We start from the raw sequence: 27,540 nt of genomic DNA, 5'->3' as shown, positions 1-27,540 counted from the left end.
TGTGAGATTAATAGATAATGTAGTTAAAGCATCTGAATTATCAATTGACAATGTTGAAACAGACTTGTGGGCAATGCATTGCCCACCTTCTTGGGTGTGGACAAACAAACTCCACTGTTGGCAGGGCAACAGTTGTGCCAGTTGTATCCCTGCCATATCCCAGAAGTCCTTAAATTCCTTGCAATGTGTTGCAACTCGCGTGTCTTAAAAAAAATCCATACAACACAGTATGATCGTAAACAAATTAGAAACAGCAATAAAAGGTATATATTACACAGGTTCCTCTCTGGTTAATATATATTCAGCAGCACCTACAGAAGTACAGAGACAGATTGGGAAGGAAGATGGTTGAGGGGGGAAAAAACAAACAAATGAAATGGTGATTCCAAGAAGCTTAGAATACTAAAATCAAGTGCAGGGGACGGGGAAGGAGCGAGAAATTAGGCCCATATATGGGTTCACAGTAGCATAAGTGATTGTAAGTGCTGGAAACCACAGAGTAACGTTTGCAGAAAGAAATGACACAAAAACATTGCTCATCGGCCTTATTATAAGGGTTATTGCATGTTACTTGTCAATCTTACCAACAATATAAAGACTTAAGACCTCTATTCAATATGTTGTGAAGCTGCCTTTCGGTGAATGGCTTAAGAATGATATTTGGGCTGTAATTCTCCCTGGCTATTTTTTGGTTTTAACATTAGCAAAACAGGTACAGTATGTCTCAAAAGGCATGAAAACCATCAATATCAATATTGTTAACATTATGGTGAGACTCTGATAACAGATGCAAGAGTCAGAAAAAGTAATTGAGGAAAGAAAAGGGTAAGAAACAGGAGAGGTTGCTTAATAATAATATGTTCTTGTATAGTGCCGCTAGTTTTTACATAGCGCTTTACAGAGACATTTTTGCAGGCCCAGGTCCCTGCCCCATGGAGCTCACAATCTATTTGTTAGTGCCTGAGGCACAGGGAGATAAAGTGATTTGCCCAAGGTCACAACACCAGGAATTGAACCAGGTACATGCTTCAAATTCGGCACCAGTCAGTGTCTTTACTCACTGAGCCACTCCTTCTCCTTAAGTTGAGCAACTGAAAGCCAAGGGTTTTGTCAGATGCTATGGCTATCAAAGCCTCTTGCTTGTTAATGGTGCCAAACGTTTGGCTAGCTCCAGGCATCGATATCATTATAATAATCACTGGCTTCTCTGAAACCACTAGAATTACTGAATGATAAACATCGTTTATTATCATCAAACTTTATTTAGAAAGAGCGAGCACGCAGTACTGGGCAGATACAACGTGCAATAGTAGCACCTAAGATGACATGCATATATAACAGTGCAATGGACAAAGAAAACCATACTCAGGATAACACTTTCCTGATTTCCATGCGGAATACAGTATGTATTCAACCGCTGTATTTTAATATTACCCCATAAAACATAAACATCACAATGTATACAAAAATTCGGTTAGTATGCATATGTATGTTTACTTGAAAGCTTGGCGATTTTTGGTCCATCCTGGCCTCACATTGTTTCCTCTGATTATACTGTAAGAGAAGCAGGAGTGATAAAAGTCATTTTATTTGCTTTTCATTCTAGGGTGCAGCACATGCACCTTATTAAACACAGATCGTAATTGTTGTGATATTATTACAGTAACTGGGAAGGGTTATCATGGGTCATTATTGCAATATTTTCACCAACTACTAGTATGCAACACAATGGTTCCAATACATCTTTATTCACCCAATACAAAATGTAGAGTTCTGCCAGCAGCGCAATTGTTAATTTCAACTGTGTGTTCCATTAGCAGAGCTCTGAACAGTCTGCTGGAAGAAAACAATTCTTGCTTTTATGTTCTTAATTTGACAGCTTTGTTCCTTTTCATTGACAAGACACAACTGGTGTCTGTGGTATTCCGCATGGCTGTTTTTGCCAAATGCAGTTGGCAAAATCTCCCGATATTGAATGATTGAAAAAACCACATTATATTACTAGGTATCTCCATTTATAAACCTATATAAGTGTACATTGTGTGTATGTGTACACAGATGCAGTGCTATGGTCTGTTGTGCGGCCGCAGAGCATGTACGGGTGCACGGTGTGCAAAGCCTTTACCGTCCGCAGCACAGTGCATAGCAGTTGGTAATGGCCCATTGGGATTAATACGGCAAGCATCCCTGCGTCTGAATGGGACTCCCGCTTTGTGAATCTTACCGGGCTGCACCTATCTGTAAGAGTGAGACTGAATCAGTCACTCTCCCTGCGCGCCTCTAACAGGCAATCACGCGGCTTTCATTTTAATAACACAGTATTGAAGCAGGGGGTCTTCGGAGCATTAATTTCAGCCTTGGGAACCCCCTGCTTCCTGTGTTTAAGCCTTGGTATGGGGTTCCAGTATCGCCATGCTTAAATTCTCCCGCGTCACGGCCCACGTGAATGGGACATTTAAACAATGTCAAAGGACAAAGGAAAGATAAAGAACTTACAGCAGATTCCTGTGCAATCAACTGAGGATCATGGACTTCTTCACATCATGCTGTTGAAGATCATTGAAACGTGGGCAAGAGTTGGTGCCACAGTTGTATGAGGAGGGTGAATGTTCATCCTGGCAAAGGTAAGAAACACATTAATCGTATTTTATATAAAAGTGTATTTTTTTTAGGATGCTCATTGACTGGAAATGTGTTTATCTATGCCCGTTTCGGGGTATAGATAAGCAAAGGGACAATCAAAGCATTTTGTGACAATCAATGCATTTTTTGTAATGTATTTAATTTTTTTAGATTTTTTTTAGGTTTTTCATTCCTTACCATTGGGGCAATCAATGCCCATACAGTAGCGGCAGCTTTTATTTGAAGTAATGCCGGCGGCATGCCGGGATCTACTCCGGCTGCCGCCAGTCTAAACCGCGCGCCACCGCGTTTCCCCCACGCACCCCCCCTCCACTTCGCGCGCAATTTACCCCCCCTTCCCAAACCCGGCTCCTGCTCTGCCCCTCTGCTTCCCCGCACCCCCGCTTACCTTACTTTAATCTCCAGGGGTGTCGGGGAAGCCCGGGGAAGCCGGGTGCGCACGTGACTGTGACGACACAGTGCGCCGCAACGTGCCGCGTCACCACACTTTGCACCCGCGTCCGGCCGGCGGCATTACTGCAAATAAAAGCTGCCGCTACTGTATTGTGGGCATGGTTTACTACAGTGAAGATCAATGGTAGAGGGGGTGTGGGGTGGGGGTAGTTGTCCCTGGGGAGTGTGGTTTAACCCCTTAATTACAATAGTGGTTAATAATCGCTACAGTCTTTAAGGGGTTATAGGTCAGTATTTAGTTTCTTTTTATTTCCCTGTCAGTGCCCACTGACGACGAGGAGGACAAGGACAGCTTTAATCCTAGCAGGGGTAAGTATAACTTTTATTTACTATATGTTGGCTGGGTAATGTTTTGGTACAGTATTTTTTTTTTTTTTTACTTATATTTTTATTGAGATGTTTCAAATATAAATGGGGAGGGGTACAGAAGGAAAAAATGGGGAGGGAAACAAACATTTTGTAACAAAATATTCTTACAGTCATCAACAGTCACATTACATCGCGTACGTCATTTTATAAACCACATATCATATTTTCCTCACTCCCAAATACTCCTTTCTATTAAAATCATATCTTTATCCCACATCCCAAGGTTCCCATATTGTATCAACATTTCTTGTGATATGATTCAGAAATGAGGTGAGTCTCTCCATTAGTTGGACATCGTTAACCCTTCTAATAACCTCTCTTCTGGAGGGCGGAAGAGTCTTCTTTCACGTTGCTGCTGCTACAGCGCATCTAGCCGCCGTTAGGATATGCATAATTAATTTAACTGTATAGTGGTTCTGTCAGGAATCGGCGTTCTCCACGCTCCCCACACAGAGCACTCCCTCCCCGCAAGGTGCCCCTGGACACACAAAACATTCCTGCCTTACCGGCCTCCACGGCTCCCCGCCCCTCCTGCCGCCGTGGGGGGTCATTCCCCTCGGCGATTCCTCTGCTCAGCGCCGGGCGCGCCCACGCCCTCCGGCACACACACCTGCACCATCCACTGGCTCGGTTCACACGCGTACACGCGTTACGGAGCACGCTCAGTCTGCACACTCTTCTTCCCGTCCCCCGGAACTCAGGCTCCGCCCCCGCACACTGCACGGGCATACTCAGGTTACCAACAAGACTCACCTGGCCTGTTATGCCTGCACCAATCTGCAGTGTCTCCCTGTAGCTCTTCCTGTCCCGCCTCCGTTCCTAATTGGACCTTCCTGCTTTATCTAGCTCCTCTCTGCTCTCAGTCTTTGCTCGACATAGTCTCTGTATGGAAGTACTTCTGGATTCTCTCAGTGTTTTCACAGGTTCTGACGCAGCTCGTACGACTACCCCCTCTGGCTCTCGATCTCGGCACTCCTTGGACAACGCACACTCTGGTAACCCCTTGAACATGGCTTTGACTACGACCTATCTCCACTCTCCACTCCCTGACTTCGGCAAGGCATCCTTCACTCTATCTCTACAACCGGTACCGGCAAGTATTGTCTACCTTACTACACCTGGCCTGGCAACGCTTCATACCACACTCCGGACACGCTCCCTTTGCTGCGGGTGCGTGTATTACCACTTCCTCCTTCAGCTCAGGGGACGGGTCTGGTCTGTGGGCAGCACTGGCGTAACATTATGTCGAGCCCACAAAACGCAGACCAGACCGAACTTCAACAGTTTCTCTCCAATCTGCTTCAGCAAAACCAGGCTATGGCGGATCAAATTGTGGCACTTACACGCCAGGTCGCAGTACTCTCAGACAGGGTACCGACCGCGACCCGCCAGATGTAAGCCCCCACTCCGCAAGCGCAGTTAGCAGCTCAGATGTAAGGATTCCTCCCCCCAAGCCTTATGGCCTTATGCAGGTGAACCGCAAGATTGTAGGGGTTTCATAAACCAGTTTGAGGTGCAGTTTGAAATGGCCCCCCATCTCTACAATACTGATCGCAAGAAGGTAGCCTACATTTATAACCTCCTCACTGGCAGCGCCCTGGCTTGGGCTTCCCCGGTTTGGGAGCGACGTTCTGACCTTACCCAAGATTACCCGGCATTTAAAGCCGAATTTCAACGAGTATTCGATTCTCCCGCTCGTTGAGAGATGGCATCTGTTTCTCTCCTCCAGATCACTCAGGGACGGCGAATGGTGACACCGTATGCTGTGGAATTCCGGACTCTAGCAGCCGAGACTAACTGGGGACAAGATGCTCTCGTCTACGTATTCTGGCAAGGCCTGGCAGATCCCATCAAGGATGAACTCTCTCGCCAATCCAGGCCGGATCAATTGGAGGTCCTCATTGATTTGGCTGTCTGAGTGGATCAACGTATCCAGGTACGCCGCTCAGAGCATCAGCGCACTCGCTTCCATAACTTTCAAGTTCCGTTCTCCAGTACTCCCAGCAACACTCCTGCTTCCCCAAGTGCTACCATACCTCTTCGTCCTGCACTGGAGTTGCCAGAGCCAATTGGGGGTACAACGCATCCGCACACCGATACGGCAGTTCCGCCACGCCGGGGGATTGTGTTTCTACTGCGGATCCATGGAACATCTGGTTCGGGAGTGTCCACTGCGTCCGGGAAACGGGAACACCCAGTGAGTACAGAGGGGCTCTCTCTGGGTGTAATGTCTCCACGTCCCCTTTCTAAAGCTGAACTCCCTAAGAAACTTACATTTCCAGTCTCCCTTTCAGGCGATAAGTTCAAGACTTCTACCGCTGCTTTCATTGACTCAGGAGCTGGAGGAAACTTCGTGGATCTTGAATTCGCCAGGTTAAACCGCATACCACTCGTGAGAAAGAAGGTTCCCATCGCACTCGTCGGTATCGATGGACGTCCTCTTACCCCGGCCCACATCTCCTTAGAGACGGCACCCTTGCTTCTGTCCTCACATCTGCACAAGGAGATCTTAGTTCTCGATGCCATTCACACTCCTGGGATACCCATCACCCTTGGTCTTCCTTGGCTACAGCTTAACAATCCTCTCATTGACTGGACTTCCTTTGCTCCCATTTCCTGGAGGCCGAGGTCAGGCGAGACTCATCAACTGCTGGCCAATACCTCTGTTCCGGAAGTTATTCTACCTTCCGTTTACCATCAATTCCGGGACGTTTTCAATAAGGTACAGTCAGACCTCTTGCCGCCACACAGGACTTACGATTGTCCGATCGATCTAGTTCCAGGTTACTCCCTACCCAAGTCCAAGACCTACCCCTTGTCGTTACCAGAATCTCACGCTATGGATGAATATATCCAGGAGAATCTCAAGAAAGGCTTTATTCATCACTCCAATTCCCCAGCAGGGGCTGGGTTTTTCTTCGTCAAGAAAAAGGACGGGTCGTTGAGGCCTTGCATCGACTACAGGGGTTTAAACCACATAACTATTAAAAATCGTTACCCCCTTCCCCTTATTACCGAACTGTTCGATAAATTACAGGGGGCCAAGATTTTTTCCAAGTTGGATCTACGTGGTGCCTATAACCTGGTGCGCATCAGGAAGGGGGATGAATGGAAGATGGCCTTCAACACGCGTAGTGGACACTCTGAGTATCTTGTAATGCCTTTCGGCTTATGTAATGCTCCCGCTGTCTTCCAGGATTTCATCAACGACGTCTTTCGTAAGGTACTCAATATTTTTGTTATTGTATACTTGGATGATATCCTGATTTTTTCCAAAGATCTCCAGGACCATATACGCCACACCTCCTACGTCCTTTCCCGTCTCCGTGAACACCATTTGTACGCCAAACTGGAGAAGTGCACCTTTCATCAGACCTCTACTCCGTTCCTGGGGTACATCATTTCCGATGAGGGGTTTATGATGGACTCCGGTAAACTTCAAGCAGTCACTGAATGGCCAAGACCCAACTCTCTCAAGGCCATACAACGTTTTTTAGGGTTCGCTAATTATTATCGTAAGTTTATACAGAGTTTTTCTACCATTGTGGCAGCCCTTACTGCGCTCACCAAAAAAGGAGCTGAACCTTCTGCTTGGTCATCCGAGGCCATCTCCGCCTTCGAGACACTCAAGGAAGCCTTTATATCCGCACCTATTCTCCGTCATCCCAACATTGAACTTCCCTTCGTCCTGGAGGTCGACGCTTCTGATTACGGCGCTGGTGCCGTTCTTTCCCCGAGATCCATGCCCCAAGATAAGTTACATCCCTGTGCATATTTTTCCAAGAAATTCTTGTCTGCCGAGAGGAACTATGACGTGGGTAACAGGGAACTTCTGGCCGTGAAGATGGCTCTTCAAGAGTGGAGACACCTGCTGGAGGGGTCGAAAGAGCCGTTTACTATTCTCACGGACCACAAGAACCTTCTTTACATAGAGAACGCTCGACGCCTTGGTCCACGACAGGCTCGTTGGGCTCTTTTTTTTCTCGATTCGATTTTCACCTTTCCTATATCCCCGGGACCAAGAACGTAAAGGCAGACGCACTCTCCTGAATACATTCTACTGAAGAGAGGCCAGAGGAATCTTTGGAGACTATCCTTCCGCTTGAGATGATTCTCGCCACGTCTTCTTTCAAGAATCTTGACAAGATTTTACACTCCCAGAGACGCATTCCCAAGGACTTGGTCGTTCCCGACAACAAACTCTTTGTACCTTCCAAATTTGTTCCAGAGGTCCTGTCTTGGGGTCACTCCTCTAAATCTGCAGGTCATCCAGGTTTTAAGAAGACTACTGATCTCATTCGTCGGAATTTCTGGTGGCCAAGGATGTCTCAAGATATTCTGGAGTTTACCCGCGCCTGCCCCACGTGCGCTCAAAGCAAGACTCTCCGTCAAAAGCCTCAGGGTTTTCTGTTACCCCTTCCAGTTCCCGACCGCCCCTGGTCCCACATTTTGATGGACTTCATCGTGGAGTTGCCCAGGTCCAGAGGAATGAACACTATCTTAGTGGTCGTGGACAGGTTCTCGAAGATGTCCCATTTCATTCCACTTAAAGGATTACCCACCTCGCCCGCCCTTGCTGATATCTTTACGGAGCAGATTTTCCGGATTCATGGGATCCCTTCATCTATTGTTTCTGACAGAGGTTCTCAGCTTGTATCCAAATTTTGGAGAGCTTTCACGAAGAGATTGGGCATCTCTTCTTCTTTCTCTTCCGCCTATCATCCTCAGTCCAATGGACAAACGGAGAGAATCAATCAATCCCTGGAGAAGTACCTGAGATGTTTCATATCCGATTTCCAGGATGATTGGGCTCAACTCCTCTCTTGGGCAGAGTATGCCGTCAATTCTGCCAAAAACGAGTCCACCCGGGAGTCGCCCTTCTTTATAAATTATGGGTTCCACCCTCCCTGTCTTCCCATCCCCAACATTCCTTCTGGAGTACCAGCCGTAGATGAACGCATTTCTTCCCTCCAAACCGCATGGTCCAGGATTCAGTCTACCCTTCTCAACTCCTCCCGCAGATCGAAACTACAGGCCGATCGTCGTCGTCGTTCGTACCCACATAACTGTACCAGGGGATACCGTCGTATCCACATAACTGTTCTGTGTTTCTGAAGAATGTGTACTAGATAGATTATTGGCTTTCCCAATAACAGGCTAGAGGAACTTTTTATACCAAACCTCAGTCTGACATTCAAACATTAACAATTTTAAGAAAATACTTTTTCACCCACATAACTGTACCAGGGGATTTGGTATGGCTCTCCTCTAAGAATATTCACCTCAAGGTACCATCTCCTAAGCTGGCACCTAAGTTCCTGGGTCCCTTCCCTATTTGTGAACAAATCAATCCCGTGGCATACCGGCTCCAACTACCACCCAGTATGAAGATTCCCAATGTCTTTCATGTGTCCCTCTTAAAACCATTCATCTCCAGTCACTTCTTTCCGGATCAGACTCGTAAACCGGATCCCATTACTGTACAAAATAACGAGGAATACGAAGTTCACTCTCTTTTGGATTCTCACCTATCCAGGGGTCAGCTCCAGTTCTTGGTGCAGTGGAAGGGCTTTGGCCCTGAAGAGAGATCCTGGGTACCTTCAAAGGACATTCATGCCCCGGCCCTTGTTAAGTCCTTCAGGAAAAAGTTTCCAGACAAACCGTTCTTGGACCGTCCTGAGGCCGTTCCTGAAGAGGGGGGTACTGTCAGGAATCGGCGTTCTCCACGGTCCCCACACAGAGCACTCCCTCCCCGAAGGGTGCCCCTGGACACACAAAACAATCCTGCCTTACCGGCCTCCACGGCTCCCCGCCCCTGCCGCCGTCGTTGGATCACTCCCCTCGGCGATTCCTCTGCTCAGCGCCGGGCGCGCCCACGCCCTCCTGCACGCACACCTGCACCATCCACTGGCTCGGTTCACGTGCGTACACGAGTTACGGAGCACGCTCAGCCTGCACACTCTTATTCCCGTCCCCCGGACCTCAGGCTCTGCCCCCGCACACTGCACGGGCATACTCAGGTTACCAACAAGACTCACCTGGCCTGTTATGCCTGCACCAATCTGCAGTGTCTCCCTGTAGCTCTTCCTGTCCCGCCTCCGTTCCTAATTGGACCTTCCTGCTTTATCTAGCTCCTCTCTGCTCTCAGTCTTTGCTCGACATAGTCTCTGTATGGAAGTACTTCTGGATTCTCTCAGTGTTTTCACAGGTTCTGACGCAGCTCGTACGACTACCCCCTCTGGCTCTCGATCTCGGCACCCCTTGGACAACGCTCACTCTGGTAACCCCTTGAACACGGCTTGGACTACGACCTATCTCCACTCTCCACTCCCTGACTTCGGCAAGGCATCCTTCACTCTATCTCTACAACCGGTACCGGCAAGTATTGTCTACCTTACTACACCTGGCCTGGCAACGCTTCATACCACACTCCGGACACGCTCCCTTTGCTGCATGTGCGTGTATTACCACTTCCCCCTTCAGCTCAGGGGACGGGTCTGGTCTGCGGGCAGCACCGGCGTAACAGGTTCACATCATCCATGGCTCTAGCCAGGATAATTAAAACTGGATCTAGCAGCATCTTAATCCCCATCACATCTTCTATCAATTTCAGAACTGTCCTCCAATATGTCTTTATAGCAGAACAGAACCACCATATATACGCTAGATCTGCCCACAATCCCTCCAGCGTCTATCAGTAGACTCCGGGAACATTTGCTTTAACTTTTTGGGGGTGTACCTAACGTAGAAGAATTTTGTAAATATTCTCATTTCGTTACAGCACATATAGAGTTCTCTCTTGTTATTTCAGTCTCGAAGTCCAGAGCCCACTGATCCATATATTTATGGTCCAGGGTATCCTTTTGAGGGGTTAACCCCGTATAGAGATATGAGATCAGACCCTTTTGGTATTTTTTTGTTTTGCCCCGATCTTCGAATCATGTTTATCTGGGGAATGCCTCCCCATAAAATCCATGCCAAACAAAATGTTGGACCTGTATATATTTGAACATCTCAGTTGGAGGAAGACAATATTTACTCATCAATTCCTCAAAAGACATCAGCTTGTCTTTTTCTAATAGATCTCCCATCTCTAAGATCCCTCTCTGTCTCCAGGTTTCAAAACCCTGACCCTGGAATTCCGGCAGAAACCCTGAGTTACCAAACAGGGGTGTAAGTCTGGATGGGGTTTATACTTCTTTTTTGCTAGTTGCCAGATTTTTAAGGTGAATCCGATTACAATCGGGTCAGAGTGACTCCCAGTATAAACCCCGGGGCTCAACCAAAGCAAAGAAGGCAGACTGACCAGGCTTTTTAGTGCGCTCTCCAAATCTACCCAATCATAAATCCCTCCCGGGGAGTGCCAGTACACCATATGTCTCAAATGAGAGGCTATATAAGAAGAGGCTCCCTTAAGGATCGAACTCCGAGCGATCCAACAGACTAAGGGGCAGCGATACATAGGAAGAAAGACTCGCAGCTAGAGGCAGCGCCCGCCACACAGAGAATCAACAGGGAATCTTGACTGGCAGCTAGAGGGCGGCGCACGCCATACAGGGAGACATCAGGGAAACTAGGCATGGGTAGAGAATACGCCACAAGGGGGCGTGAAGTTGACTCACAGCTGGAGAGTGGCGCACGCCGTCACGTGTACGTGCCATTTTTAAAAGCGGGACTAGGGGTGGGGCTAGGTGGCGAGTAGATTTTTTGTTCGGCGAGTAGATTTTTGGGTGATTTGTCGAAATATATATATATCTCACACACACACACACACACGAAAGTAGACCATTGTTGAATTCTATGGTTATACATATCAGGACATAATAACAATCATCTGTTCCTTAGCAGGTCTTAAAATTAGGTAAACAACCTCAGATGAACAACAACACATGACATACAGTATTACACCGTGTCATGATTTATTTAATAAAAATAAAGCCAAAATGGAGAAGCTATGTGTGAAAAACTAAGTACACCGTTACTGCTCCCATAGGAATTAAGATGCTAAGTAGCAGACAGGTGCTGCTAATCAAATGCCCTTGATTAATTGATCATCAGCAAGTGTGACCACCTATATAAAAGCCGACGTTTTTGCAGTTTTTGCAATTGTTGCTGCCCATCAATCTGGGAAGGGTTATAAGGCCATTTCCAAACAATTTAAAGTCCATCATTCTACAGTAAGAAAGATTATTTAAAAGTGAAAACATTCCAGACAGTTGACAATCTTCCCAGGAGTGGACGTCCCAGCAAATTCACCCCAAGGTCAGACTGTGCAATGCTCAGAAAAATTGCAAAAAAAACCCAAGACTTACATCTCAGATTCTACAGGCCTCAGTTACCATGTTAAATGTTAAAGTTCATGACAGTACAATTAGAAAAAGACTGAACAAGTATGGTTTGTTTGGAAGGTTTGCCAGGAGAAAGCCTCTTCTCTCTAAAAAGAACATGGCAGCACAGCTTAGGTTTGCAAAGTTGCATCTGAACAAACCATAAGACTTCTGGAACAATGACCTTTGGACAGGCGAGACCAAAGTGGAGATGTTTGGCCATAATGCACAGCACCACATTTGGCGAAAACCAAACACAGCATATCAGCACAAACACCTCATACCAACTGTCAAGCACGGTTGTGGAAGGGTGAGGATTTGGGCTTGTTTTGCCTGGGAACCTTGCAGTCATTGAGTCGACCACGAACACTTCTGTATACCAAAGTATTCTAGAGTCAAATGTGAGGCCATCTGTCCGACAGCTAAAGCTTGGCCGAAATTGGGTCATGCAACAGGACAATGATCCCAAGCACACCAGCAAATCTACAACAGAATGGCTGGAAAAAGAAAAGAATCAAGGTGTTGCAATGGCCCAGTCAACGTCCAGACATCAACCTGATTGAAATTTTGTGGCTGGAACTTAAGAGAGCTGTGCATAAACAAATGCCCACAAACCTCAATGAACTGAAACAACGTTGTAAAGAAGAGTGGGCCAAAATTCCTCCACAACTATGTGAGAGACTGATAAAGTCAAACAGAAAACGATTACTTCAAGTTATTGCTGCTAAAGTTGGTTCTTCAAGCTATTGAATCATAAGGTATACTTAGTTTTTCACACATGGCTTCTCCATTTTGGCTTTATTTTTGTTAAATGAATCATGACACGGTGTAATATGTCATGTGTTGTTGTTCATCTGATGTTGTATTTACCTAATTTTTAGACCTGCTAAGGAACAGATGATTGTTATTATGTCCTGATATGTAAAACCATAGAATTCAAAGAGGGTGTACTTTCTTTTTCACACCACTGTGTGTGTGTGTGTGTGTGTGTGTGTGTGTGTTTGTGTGTGTGTGTATGTGTATGTGTGTGTGTGTGTATATATATATATATATATATATATATATATATATATATATATATATATATATATATATACCAGTGTGTGTATATATATATATGGACCAGCACAGATAACATTCCAATATACACTGTTTATAGTATAGCTTTTGCTTGCTTCATTCATTGTAACATCGCCGGAAGAAGAGATCAGTGTATCTCGAAAGCTCGCACAAATAAAAGCATTTAGTTAGCCACAGAACGGTATCATCTATTTATTTTTTGATTATTGAAGCTCCGCTAACACGGTTCTGATACCTCTACATGTATATATATATATGGATATATATGAAAAAGAAGAAAAAAACAGGCGCACACCTAGTGCATTAACGTAATAACATGTAATTTATGGAACATAAAATCAAACAAATGCCCACTCACAAGAGTACTGTATTAATAAGCGTGAATGAGATTGGCTCTCATGTGCCAGCAACGCGGTCCTCTCCGTCCGGTTCGAGGCAATAACGTCCTCCCGTGTCCCTCCTTTTATTAATTTAATTCCAGTCTAATGCAATATCCCTCTATGTCCTATTTTGGACTTATTCTCTAGTAGCTCAATTGGGTCCTCATAACATTATGTGATTGAAATTGTTAAAATTGTTAATTGTGTATTTGACTAATCATTTAATGTATGCAAATACCTCCCTATAAATACTGTGAAGGGGCGTCTAGTGGTACCCCTGATGAAGTCATCATCGATGTTGAAACGCGTAGGGTGTGGTCTGACTGAGGCCGTCACTTGCCTATGAACTCTGGTACTATTGGAAGTGCGACGCTGGTTCCTGTGTCTCCTGTGGTATTGTTGCCGGCACAAAGATTTCTGAGTTGCTGGTTCCCGGAGGGACTCCTTACATTGAACACCGAGTTGGAAGGACTTCACTTCCGGCTATCCGGTTACACGAAGGAGGGACACGGGAGGACGCCATTGCCTCGAACCGGACGGAGAGGACGGCATTGCTGGCACATGAGAGCCAATCTCATACACGCTTATTAATACAGTACTCTTGTGAGTGGGCATTTGTTTGATTTTATGTTCCATAAATTACATGTTATTACATTAATGCACTAGGTGTGCGTCTGTTTTTTTCTTCTTTTTCACAGATTTGTTCAGGGAGTAGTGATCCCTTTGAAACGGGCTGCAAACACCTGGATGTCATTGCTATTGGAACAGGACTTTGTTTTTTCAGAGGTTTTTTAAAGGTTTTTTATTCATTAATTTTTTAAGAATTTTTTGTATTCACACATTTTTGTATTCACAATTTTTTTACTTTTTCATCTTTATTAAATAATATTGTGTTTAATTAAATAATTTATGTATTACCTTATCTCCTTTGAGATCACAGGTTTTTAGTATTGATATTGGCCATCATCACACCGCCCCACTAGACACATTCATGGTAGGGTTAATTAGTTTTTCATTATAATAGCTTATGTTCAAGGTATATTAGAGGCGCTACGTCATTGTTTTCTGTTTCTTTTGGTCTATATATATATATTAAAACTAAAAGTGGAGAGCACTTCGGGCAGGATTCATCATGCTGTAATGTGGGGGTAACCGCCATACAAAGCCGATGGCAGATACTGGTGGATCACGGTGTGTACTCTATATCAACAAAATGGGTTTCTAACCAAATATATACAAACTGCTTGCTATATAAAAACCAATTGTTCCATTTAAACATATTTTACAGGTGTGGAGTGTAAGTGCTGGAAACATCTACTCGACCAGGAGCACAAGCAATGTCTTTCCAAGTTTCATAGTCCATTCCCACTTTCCATTACCTCAATATGCACAAGGATTGGAGGGTGGAAAATGTACAGAAGTGTTTAGGAAATTGTTGACTGTAACCCTGCTCCCTTTGACTGTATCAGAGCTGTGCTCTCTGTGTCTACACAGCTGACTGCACAGGAAGCCAGGCCTCCGAGTACTAAGAATGCATAAAAACATCCAGTAATTGCAGACAAACAGTAGGTACAGCAGGAAATAAATGGAGAAATCACTGACTGCTTGTTTCCTGGTAAATTAAAAGGGGAAAAGAAACCTGCGGGGGGGATGGGAAACAAAGAGATCAAGAATAAATAATGTAATCAAAGCATGTCATCTTGTTATAAACCAAAGGAAAGGAACACAAATATTGCTACTAATATAATATGCTCATCAATTATGCCATTTTAGTGTTCTCTGATGTAATGTTGTTCTATCATAAAGCAAGATTTGTTTGGGTTCACAACACCATTCAGTCCTTGATAGATGATCATCTCTGAGAAGTTATCTGGAGAATGACGCATTGTAACATTCTTTTCATGGGATGAAAGGCTGTGTTTTCTCTTTAGGCTCCTGCACTTAGTTCTGAGAAGATGAGTCAAAAAGAATAGAACATGCTCATCAGAGCCGTACAAGAGTAGTAGCACAGAGTGGTGTATTGGTCATGTAATGTAGTGAATCTACTTTTAGCATTTGTAGTCCAGGACACAAATTACATGAGAACTTTACACTGTGCTGGGGAATTGTCAGATAGCAGTTGTGTGTTTTGTATGGCAGTCTGATTTATTGCTTAAAAACGTTGTAGTTGTCTACAATTCAGAGCTCCCTTTGGTCAGCATCTGGTGTGTAGTTCTTTCTTTAAGTCAAGTCAAATACAGATCAAATATAGAGACTATTACAGATTTGCTAATACAGCTGGGTTCAGTTTAAGAGTTTCAGACTCAGAGTTAATAGTGTTTTGTAACCATTGAAATGACCATATAGTGTGCAAATATATCTGTAGCGCACTTTCCCCCACCCCCTGGGAGATGTGTGGCTACGGTGTATGTGGTGCGGTGTGATACCTTTGGCTCCGCTGCTGGGAACTTGGGGTGTACCTGAGTTGATCGGTAGCGCCTCTACCTGTATGGGATTCCGCTGTGCGGAATTACCCCATTACAGGACAATAAACAATACACACGTGTAAAGCATAACAGTTTTACTATACACCTCATAGAACCAATAATAATAAGAAGATACACACTCACAGACCTCGCAGGGCCCTAACCCCTCACCGTGCCTCCCCAACACTCTGTCAACACCCCTGTGGGATTTACCCCAATATACTGAGGTGCTCCGGGCACAGGACTGTCCCAGTATCCCCCAAGAGCCAACCCACCCAAATGTGGGAGACAGTGCTGCCCCACTAAAGTGTTGAGTTGGTGCACGTGATGCGTTGGGTATCTGCAAGTGTGTCCACACCCGGGCGCACAGATGCTGTAGAGGTTTATGGAATCCACGGATCCGTTGCAGTAACCCGCGATGCCTCCACCTCTAAGTTGGGTGGATCCCGCATGGACTGTCCCACCATGAAGAGAGTCTCTTTTCTAGATAGTTGATCTGGGACCAGATCACCTAAGTCCAGCGCAGCTGCGTCCTAGCTTTGTCTCTATGGCTCTGGACCGCAGGCCGCAGTCACCGTGCAGCGTCTCACTGTGTCCCTCGCACTGATAGTGCTAAGCGGGGCAATGTCCCTGTCTAAGGGCCAGTCCCTATAGCAGACACAAGCTATGTGGTAGTAGGGGCCTAGCTAGGGCTTAACAGGGGGTATCTGGCCTAGTGCAGGTGCTACAGACACCTGCACACACACCCTACTCCATCCTTGTCCCAGCTCCGACTGGCGTGGTCCTCGCGTGCCAAATGTATCAACTCCCCACTCCAGGGAGCAAGCTGCAGCCCTATTGGCCGTACTGGACCACCTGACCTATACAGAGGCTCATGGGACATGTAGTCCCTGCTGGGAGCCTTCTCCGATTGGCTGCCGCTCACGCCCATGTACTGCACATGCGTGATCTTCTTTAATGACCACCACACTGAGGAACCTATCTGCGCCTGCGCACGCATGCTGAACATGGTGGCACCCTGCACACGGGAGCCGCCGTGGATCTCCGGCGACCCATTCGCCTCTGCCTCAACTTCCCTGCAGCTCCCTGCCTACGGTGGTCTAACCACAGCCTCTGGCGGCCCCCGCGGAGGTAAAGGGGATCGTCAGGGGAACCTAGGGGGACCTCACTACTGTACATATCATATAAAGAAGTGGTATTTCAATGTGTATTACCATCTGTATCTTCACAGTTGAGAAGGGATCTTGGCTGCTGCATTCTAACATCAATTAGTCATTTAAAAAGTATTGGAAAAAAGAGGCGCAAAGCAACCACCAATGTGGAATAAAATTTAAATCAAGTTATTTAAGGTCCCTTGAAAAGGACAAAAGTGTTAAGTTCAATATAGAAGAACCCCGCTTCAGCTAAGTACAAAGTAATAGTGTGGGGGTAAGGTGCTAATGGGTGACGTATAAGGTGAGTAATAAAGAAGCAAGAACCCACTATAAGCACTCAATACCCCCTGATGTATGATGTGAAATTTAAAAATAATTTTTAATGCTATACTAATTAAAATAATGGGTGTTAAAATTCAACAAATGACACACATATATATGATACCCTATGATGAATATATATGATATTCCGGGTAACTAAGTAAGGCGACAATTTGAGGTTAATTGGATCAAACTGTCCCAGGGCACCGGTATACAGTAATCCCTATTAGTGGTTAATTAGGTGTATGCTGGTATCAGACAAAAGTGATAATAAATGTGAATCAGAATTGATAATATACAAAAAATCTTGGGCAAGATGCAGCTCCGTTCAGGATGTTTCCCAATATCCACAGGGTAAGATACAAGCAAATACGAAGCGCAAACTTAAGTTCAAGGTACATGTGAAAATAAAAAGAGAAGAAAAAACATAATGCCAAAAAATACAGTATATAAAAGTGCTGATAATATAGATGTTCAACTCACATGACGTGAGATAAAAACAAGCGTTATTATCACAAAGTAATATCTCCAAGTGGATCCAGGGGGTGTGCTGCGGTGCGTTTCAGAGGTCTGTGGTATATGAGAAGGAAAGAGAAAGACAGGACATAGTGCAAATGCAGCTTTATGTAAAATACAAAAAAGAGCAATGTGCATCCAGACTCACATGCTCCCAGACAAATAAAAGCAATTTGACCACTGTGGGTCCAGGTGTATGTTGACCGGATACTCCACACGTCAGCACTGGTTTCCCGCAGCTCCCATCTGCGTATGCAGCCGGCCAATAACATCAACGATGGAGGCGGGGTGGTTTGCGTTCCCGTAGCAGTGTAGAGAGTGGAGATGTCACAGCAGTCTAAGTATACCTTGCGTTTTAACCCTACTCGTTTCGCTCAAAGGTGATCTTCCTCAGGGGTTCGGTAATTTAAAAAGTATTGGCTCAGTTTAACTAAGTGGTCCTACAGTGGCGAGAAACCGTTTGTGAACCACTTAGGATTTTCACATATTTCAAATGTTATGAGATCTTAATGGAAGTCCTAATAATAGGAGCTACCGGTAGTACCTTAATTCTACCCAGCGAGCAGCCATGATTTGCCGGTACGCGAGTAGAATTACACCGGGACTGTCCAGTGTCCCCCAGACTCCTGGTTTTAGAGCCCTGATATCTCCGTTATAAGTCCCTTACAGTCATGAGCCCCATGTACTAAAATATGTTTTCCAATGTTTGATACATTTATTATAAGGCTCTATGCAGTCTGCCCGGGCATCCAGTTAAGGTGCCAGCAAGTATGCATAGAGTCCGTAGTTCAAAGGGGAGAGGATGTCCAGAGGTATGAAAACATTTGGTGGGCAAGAAAAGGTGAATTGCCAAGTCCGGACTACAAAGGGCACCCCGTGGTGGCAACTTTTTGTAGTTGCCAGACTTGGTGGAGCTGGCCCTGTGGGTGGCAATGAGTAGCCAGGAAGGATGCAGCCACAGAGTCTTCTACCCTTGGCTAAAATCATATTTCCCTCTCATCCAGCTTTTCGAGCCTGCTTTGCACGCCTGCTCCTCTGATGTCAGCCGAGGGACAAGCCCCGATTGGCTGCTCCTTTCCCCTCTGGTCTGGAGATAGCCCAGCCGAGTGTATGTAAGGTGCAAACCAAGAGAGCGAGGGTGCGCAACCAATGACTTGAGTCGATGATGCTTTTCAAAGTTGCTCTGTTCGAAATAGCAGAGCAACCGTCTTCATTTTGAAGCCTGAAAAGTTTGCCTAGCAGAGAGGCGAGGATCAAGTTCTCATTTTAGAATGCCTCAGTCACGGATGGGAACTGAAGTTGAAAAGAGGACCAGGAGAACCAGGTGTATATCCCGGTCAGGATAAGCTCATCCAAGCAGGCGCCCTGCACCTAGGAAAGCCTAGATTTTTCCCCTAGACTCCCAGTAAGTGGATTTTTCACTGTTTCTGGTGTATCTCTTCTTGTTGTAAGTGGGTTTACCAAAATAAACGCAATTGGTTTGTACTACATTGCTTTACCTAATGAATGATCCCGGTAATGTATAAATGGTGTAAAAAGTACCTGGTCTCCCATGACAAGGACTTCTGTAACGTGTACTGTATATAGATAAAAAGAGCCCTAGTAAAAGAGGGCAAATAGAGAGTGTTTGTACTACAAAAGTTTCTGGCATTCATCATTTCTACCGTTTCTATATCATTGCCCAGCTGCATGAAGCCTGCACATTAGTACCGTAATGTATCCTGAGCAGTCACTAAAGAGACACTGAGACGTGTAAATGAATTAATGAGGAAAGATATGTGTTTAATAGAGAGATTGGTTTGTAACTACTAACTTGAGCAGGGGTGTGCAAACTTTTGTTGCTGCACCTCCCTGCCTTTTTTTCCCTGGTGATCACGCCCCCCCCCCCTTACCTGACTGTGGCGCCAAATGATGCCGTGGGTCGTGTGACGTCATGTCACTCACGGTGCCATTTGACGCTGTGTTGTCATGGAGACGCATCCAGAAGCCGGCTAAATCTCGGTATGTTCAGGTTGCAGAGGCCTCACGCGATCCCCAGGCATTTGATTTAAATGCCTTGGGGAAGAGCACGGGCCACTGCAACTGCCGCACCCCCCCCCCCCCTCCTGAAAAATCTCGCACCCCCCAGTTTGCACACACCAGAACTGGAGCACCTTAGAGGGTTTTTACCAATTTTAGGAATTACATTAAGCATGGCTTCTGAAACACCCCCGGGGAAATTACTGGGAGTTGAAAAATCATCTTTAATTAGGGAGCCAAATGGGAGCAAAAGATTTATAATAAAAATTAGAAAAAACATCCCTACCCAGGACTTTACTTTGTAATTTGTAATTACTTCTAATAGTTCTTCTGTCTCAATAGATCAGCCTACAGCACTTCAGCACTTTTATCTTTGTGAATAGGTTTTAAATTACAGATTTTTAAGTGTTTTGTTATTTTCCTTTGTATAACTTCTTCTGAAGAAGAGAACATTTTATTATTAGGGCTAGAAATATATTTGAGATCTGTAAGAATGTAGGACTACAGATTGCCCTAAAATGGTTCCTTCATTGAATATTTTTATAATTTTTTTGCAAGCATTTTATCTGCTCTATCTCATTTATCAGAATGTTTTTCTTTCAACTAAATCATGGCTTTTACTAATTTATGGGACATTAGCAGATTAAATTTGTATCTCGCTACAATTAAGACCAACTTTGTTTTGTCCAGGGTTTGCCTTGTTTTGGACTTCCAATTTTTGAATGAGAGTTGAGCCTATAATTTACTTTTGATGTCTGCTTTGTTTTTTGAAGCACCTATGTCAATCGATTCTCAGCTGTTAACATATTTTATGGATTTTCAACATAATAAAGAGGGGGAAGTGTAAAATGAATTAAAATACATATTATAGAATGAACTGTTCAATTTCTTAATGTTTCAATTGCCCCAAAAATGCTGTAACCATAGGTATAAAATAAAAGTATTGCTCATTATTGTGAAGTTCATTGTGCAATTTCTATAAGCTATATTAATCTGTCAGTATTTGAAACATAAATGTATAAGAAAGGGGTTAATTCTATATAGTCCAAAGTGGCCATTTGAGCAGTTTTTGGCCCAAAATACACATTGACTTCAATGGGGATCTTCGGCCTAAAAAGGTTCAAAAAGCTGCTTCAGACAATGCAGAATAAGGCCCATAAACTATGAACATACAAAAAAGTGAGGGATATGCAGCGCACCAATTGATATAAATAATAATAATTAACCCAGTGAACAGTGTAAAGTGATAAAAGGTGTGAATCCACCTGAGTCAAAACCTATATACAACAAGACCTTGTATCAAGGATTAAATGTAGTGGAGTCTGCTGATTTCAGAATAGAAGGCTCATCTCAAGGAACTAAGAGAATCAAGATAAAACAAGCGCACGACTCAGTGTAGTATAAAAGTATAATGTTACAAACGGTGAATGGTAAGTATTACACGTACAAGAACAAAGATCTTTTGGGCATATCATGTAACTTTGACATGGGTTACCGCAACGGGTCCGTACGCACCCCGGGAAGACCGCGTTGTTAGCGTCGTCAGCCTTGGCATCCAGTCATTGAGGGACTTTTTGGAGAGAGCTTCTTAAGCTCAATAGTGCTGCGATGTGGTGTTACTGCGATCTCCAGCATCCAGCGTCACAGATCCTGAGGTAAGGCACTGCCAGAGTAGTGGTTGTGATCCTCTCACGGGAAAAATCAGCTGTGAGCTGCAGCCAACGGCAATCAGTGATGTCACCGAAGTGTCACAAGTGCAACAGTACGGTGAGACGTCGGGAAGCCTCACAAATTTAGCTGTATAGCAGTGAGAGTCTGTGGACTCTAAAGTACATAAATAGTCAAATGTGTTTCGTAGAAGAACTTCTACTTCATCAGGGAATAAAATGTCTAATGAATATGCTGGTATTTAAACCCCTTTCTTCATTCTGAGTGACTGAAAAAAGTGTGTGTGTGTGTGTGTGTGTGTGTGTGTGTGTGTGTGTGTGTGTGTGTGTGTGTGTGTGTGTGTGTGTGTGTGTGTGTGTGTGTGTGTACCAACAAAAGGCAACCAAGCTAAACCTTCAAAGCTGTCTCAGGTTACTCATAATTAAAACACTCTATATACAAATATTTAATGACGATTATTATAAATTTGTCACTGATAAGAACAATATCAACAATGGATATAACAATTTAAAAAATTACCATATACTGTAGTAATACAGAATCACTGAAACGAAAGAAAAAGAGTTTAGGGCACTAGAAAAACAAATAGGAATATATCATGCCAAAAATTACACATCGACTAAGAGGTCATGAAAAATAAAAACCTACATAAATGCTAAAAAAGATGAATAACATCGGATTATCATGAAACTACAGTAGGAGAAAGACACTTGAGAATAGCTATATATGCCAATATGGATGTAACCATTTAGTGCCCAATCATTAAGGACTGGAGTATAAAACAGTGATGAACAATGAATTGCTTGGATATTAGGAATTGTCTAGTACGTACATAAAGGATTAATTAATGACCAAATACTTAATGAGGAGACCAAATGTCAATCTCCTCATTAAGTAGAGCAGATAAGGGTCTTAATTTATAAATCCAATACCTCTCTTTTTTGGATAAAGTTTTTAATCTGTCGTCTCCCCTTCTACAGTATTTACGGGAACAGTTTGTATTACCTTATACCTCATTCCAAGACTACACATACAACGTACATACAACGTACATACAAAGAACATACAAAGAATACCCGCAACAGCTGTGCTAATGAACCATGGTGAGGTGCTCACTAGGTAGGAACATAAATGTATGCTAAAGAAAAAGAAACCTAGTATGCAAGCACTCTATCACTGCTAAATGTATAATGATTTAGTTAAAATACTTTATTAATAACCAATGAATAAAAAAAGGGGGTTTAAAATAAAATAAAATGTATATCAAACAGCACGTGACTGTATCATTAATAACATAACTATGAGTAGTTAAGTTGATGGTAATAAAGTATTTTAACTAAATCATTATACATTTAGCAGTGAGAGAGTGCTTGCATACTAGGTTTCTTTTTCTTTAGTATACACCTCATTCCAAGAGGATATTTCTGATGATGGTTTTTAAAATGACTTGACACACTGTGTTTCTCGTATCCTATTTTTATGTTCCTTACATGTTCCAGAATTCTTACTCTCAAGAATCCTTTTGTTCTCCCAATATATTGAAGGCCGCATGGGCATTCTACGTGATAGACAACAAACGTTGGTTTTACATGAAATACAATCTTCAATGGTGAATTGTTCCCCTGTGGCTGCAGATTTAAAAGATTTTCTGTCGAGATGTAACAATTTACAAGCTGTGCCGCTTCCACAGTTAAAGTTGTCTACTGGTTTTTGTGTTGTTGTTAACCAATTTAAGCCTGATCTTACATCTGGTCTTATTCCTATATCACTAGGCGCTAAGAAATGTTAAAGGTTCTTAGCTTTTCTAAAGATTACTGTGGGTATTTTATTTACATGAGGACTTAAAATAGGGTAATTAATTAAGATAGTCCAAAAATGTATCAAACAAGCAACAAGACTGTGTCTCAAAGTCGGTCACTGTACTACTCTTTATTTTAATGCGCATGAACTGGCCAAGGGAAATGTTACTAATCCAGGTGTTTTTATGATTACTTGTAGCCAGAAATAGGCTGTTAGTATCTACCTTTTTGAAAAAGGTTCTAGTTTTCACTAAGTTCTCCGGTTTAGCCTCTAATTGTAGATCTATAAAATCAATACATGTTATGTTATTAGTTGAAGTAAAGGTTACATTCATAGTATTATTGTTCAGGTACTTTAAGAAATTGTCCAGAGAATCTGTGTCTCCCTCCCAGATGACTAGTATGTCATCTATATATCTGACGTTATTTGCAAATTAATTATTAGACCGGATGTACTGTTGTTCCCTTATCCCCTTAAAAATATTGGTATACCTAAGGGCAAAGTGTGTCCCCATTGCTGTGCCACAGATTTTGAGGTAATTTTGAGAAATAAAAAGAAAAAAAATAGAAGGGGAGGCGACAGATTAAACACTTTATCCAAACAAGAGAGTTATTACATTCATAAATTAAGAACCTTAGCTCTTCTAGGACTTAATGAGGAGATTGACATTTGGTCTCTTTATTAAGTTTTTGGTCATTAATTATTCCTTCATGTACTTGACAATTCCTAATATTCAAGCAGTTCATTGGTGCATCACTGTTTTATACTCGAGTCATTTATGATTGGCCACAAAATGGTTTAATCCACATTGGTTTATATAGCTATTCTCAAGTGTATTTCTCCTAGTTTCATGATAATCCGATGTTGTTCATCTTTTTCCAGCATTTATGTAGGTTTGATTTTTCATGATCTCTTAGACAGTGTGTCGGTTTTGACATGATATATTCCTATTTGTTTTTCTAGTGCCCTAAACTCTTTTTCTTTCATTTCAGCTATTCTGTATTAGTATATGGTAATTTTTTTAAATATTATATCCATTGTTGCTATTGTTTTTATCAGTGTCTAATTTATAATAATCTTGTCATTAAATATTTATATATACAGTGCTTTTATTATTAGTAACGTGAGGCAGCTTTGAAGGTTTAGCTTGGTTGCCTTTGGTTGGTTCACACACACACACCCTTTTTCAACCAATCAGAATTAAGGAAGGGGTGTAAATACCAGCATATTCATTAGACACTTTATTCCCTGTTAAAGTAGAAATTCTTGTACGAAACGCATTGGACTATTTATATACTTTAGAATACACAGACTCTCTCTGCTCTATAGCTAAATTTGTGCCCGCTGTGACTTTGAGGCTTCCCGACGTCTCACCGTACTGTTGCACTTGCGACGCTTCGGTGACTTCACCGATCGCCATTCACTGCGGCTCACAGCTGATTTTCCCTGCGAGAGAATCACAACCACTACACCGGCAGTGCCTTACCTCAGGATCCGTGATGCTGGAGATCACGGTTACACCGGTGCTTAAGTAGCTCTCTCCAAAGTGTTCCTCAATTACTGGACGCTAAGGCTGATGACGCTAACACTGTCTTCCCGGGGTTCATATGGACCCGTTGCAGTAACCCATGTCAAAGTTACATGATATGCCTAAAAGATCTTTGTGCTTGTACGTTTACCATTTTTTTAACATTATACAGTACTTTTATACTACACTGAGTTGTGTGCTTGTTTTTTCTTTATTTCCATAAACTATGACTAAGATCAACATGACATACATTAGTGGTGCAGCTCTCTCTGGGTTAACAGCCTTAAAGGTGTTAACCAGTTGGGATCACTCTGGTATTGCCTTTCCCTATCATGTGACCTAGGGTAACTGTATAGAATTGATTGCAATTCCCTTGCAGGTCTTGTGTCCAGTGATGTCACCATAGAAAGATAGTAGGGTGTATATGCTCTGCAAGCAGGTGCCTCGGGGTTCTGCAAAGGGTCTCACCATGAATCCTGTAAATATGTTTAAGTGTATAGCTACTGTGATACCATCACTGTCTCTAGGTGCTGGAATAGGGCAGCTATGGGACTTTCAGCATACATGGAGTTAATTTCCCATGGATAAGCTACCCTCAGGTGCAAGTAATCAGCATGGTCTGAATGAACAAGGAAGTGTTTTAAGGCAGACACAGGAAGCTGCCATGCTGAGTGACACAGGGAGCTGCCATGCTGAGTGAGAGAGACTGATTTTTCCCCAGAGAAGGGGAGAGATAGAAAGTGCTACCCAGCTAAAGAAGAGGCTGGCACAGTTCCGTAGACCCGCTGGACAGTGGTCACGGAATCTGCTGGGACTGCCTGGGTATTAATCCCAGGAAGAGGAAGGAAGGACGCGTGACCGTGCTGAAGTGGGGTTGTCCTGTCCTTTAACATTGGACTTACAGAGGATTCTCTGAGCTTCCATAGGAAGGAAGGACGTGAGACCGTGCTGAAGTGGGGACATCTGCTCCATAACCTTGGAACAACAGATAAAACAAACACTATATTGCTGTGTGCAGAGACTGTGTATGTTTAGCTATAATAGTACCTGTTTTGAGGTGGTAACCAGCTTAGCTGTCCATTCTGTTTAGTAAGGGCTGATGCTGCATGTGTAGTTAGTCTCATAAGAGGAGTAGGCATTTTTTTTAATGATTTGTTTTGACTTAAATGGATGTTAGTTAGTTAAAGGGATGTGACTTAAACACCTGTTAGTGTTTTATTTATCCCTGTAAATAAACCCCATACAGAGAAATACTACATTTCCTGCCTTAATCTGGGGCTAAAAAGAGACTGCAACGTGGTGTGGGCATCACAATATGTATTTTAAGAGTCTCCTGTCCCTTATTTTCAGTTAAGGAATGTGCCCTATATAGTTGAGTTGAGGCATTATTGACGCTATGCAGGATGTTGCCAGTCTAACTAATAGTAAGGGAAACAAGCATAAGTACCTCCCCAGCATAGGAGTCTAACTAATAAAAACTAGGGAGAAAAGGACCCCCATAGTGAGAGCACTCAAGGATAGGTGATACTGGAAACTAATTAACCTGATAGAAAATCGTAACATGTAATGATGGGTAACTTAAAAACTATTTTATTAGGAGAAATCCTCAAATAAAATAAAGTTTATATGGATAACCTTCTGTGTGAGGTGATCCTAAACAAATGGCGAAATTAAAATAAGGTAAGGGGATAGGAGAGGTAAGTCCTATTGGTGTAATAGGTGCTCCTCAATCCTTCACTCTTCATTGTGTAGGTCACAATGATGATTACAAAGGTAAGTGGAATATGTATGGTTGGTATTAGTGCTGTAATATACTATAAAAACAGACACTGGGTGAAATCTGTATGAACACCCACAATACAATAGTGACTCCAAGAGTCAGATAACGTACTATGATGATTGGGCACACATGATAGCTGATAGCCAAGGACCTGAAACTAAATAATTATTCTAAGTCCAGTGCTGCGAGTCAGACAGATTGGCAGGCAATAAGTGTCTGCCAAAGTGTCAGATGATAACGTCTTGTGCCCGGAGCCCTGTCTAATGCTATGGACACATATTCCCAACAACAATTGTGAACCAGTATAATTCAGGTAGTGAAGGCATAAAAGCAGACAGCACATAAACACTGTATAGCTGGACAGTATAGCTTTGTTGAGCCTCGACAGAGCATTCCAGCGAAACGTACGTCGGCAAGAGACGTACCCTGACGTCACAGGTGACGCCTCCCCGAGACCTCCGGGCCGTCACTACCGCATACCGCAGCAAACTTAAGTATTCTTTCCTTTGTAAAACTCGTTTTGTTACACAGACTTCCACAGTCCGTGTCTCTTGGTGAGGGGAAGAAGCTATACACTTGCTAAGAGGGTAACTGATACACATTGTATCCAAGTGTCAGCACATGAGAAAACGCAGGGTTTGTGATACACTGTTTGCAGACACATTCAGTCTGCTACACTGTCCAGCTATACAGTGTTTATGTGCTGTCTGCTTTTATGCCTTCACTACCTGAATTATACTGGTTCACAATTGTTGTTGGGAATATGTATCCATAGCATTAGACAGGGCTCCGGGCACAAGACATTGTCATCTGACACTTTGGCAGACACTTATTGCCTGCCAATCTGTCTGACTCGCAGCACTGGACTTAGAATAATTATTTAGTTTCAGGTCCTTGGTTATCAGCTATCATGTGTGCCCAATCGTCATAGTAGGTTGTCTGACTCTTGGAGTCACTATTGTTCATACAGATTTCACCCAGTGTCTGTTTTTATAGTATATTACAGCACTAATACCTACCATACATATTCCACTTAC

The 27,540-nt window shown here is 43.4% G+C and overlaps 1 long non-coding RNA gene across 1 annotated transcript in view; it reads right to left on the bottom strand.

The window, feature by feature from the left end:
• Positions 1 to 1,333: 1,333 nt before the first annotated feature.
• LOC142494471 (uncharacterized) overlaps positions 1,334 to 27,540 on the bottom strand; it is a 50,223-nt gene continuing 24,016 nt past the window's right edge. Inside the window, exons 2-3 of the long non-coding RNA XR_012801459.1 lie at positions 2,497 to 2,615; positions 1,334 to 1,554 (exon numbers count right to left, since the gene is read on the bottom strand). This is a non-coding gene — a long non-coding RNA (uncharacterized LOC142494471). The remainder of the gene's footprint in view (positions 1,555 to 2,496; positions 2,616 to 27,540) is intronic.

The sequence above is a fragment of the Ascaphus truei genome, chromosome 5, assembly GCF_040206685.1.
Source record: "Ascaphus truei isolate aAscTru1 chromosome 5, aAscTru1.hap1, whole genome shotgun sequence".
Lineage (NCBI taxonomy): Eukaryota > Metazoa > Chordata > Amphibia > Anura > Ascaphidae > Ascaphus > Ascaphus truei.
Note: the sequence above shows the minus strand (reverse complement) of the source record. Positions and strands in the feature narration are given on the sequence as shown.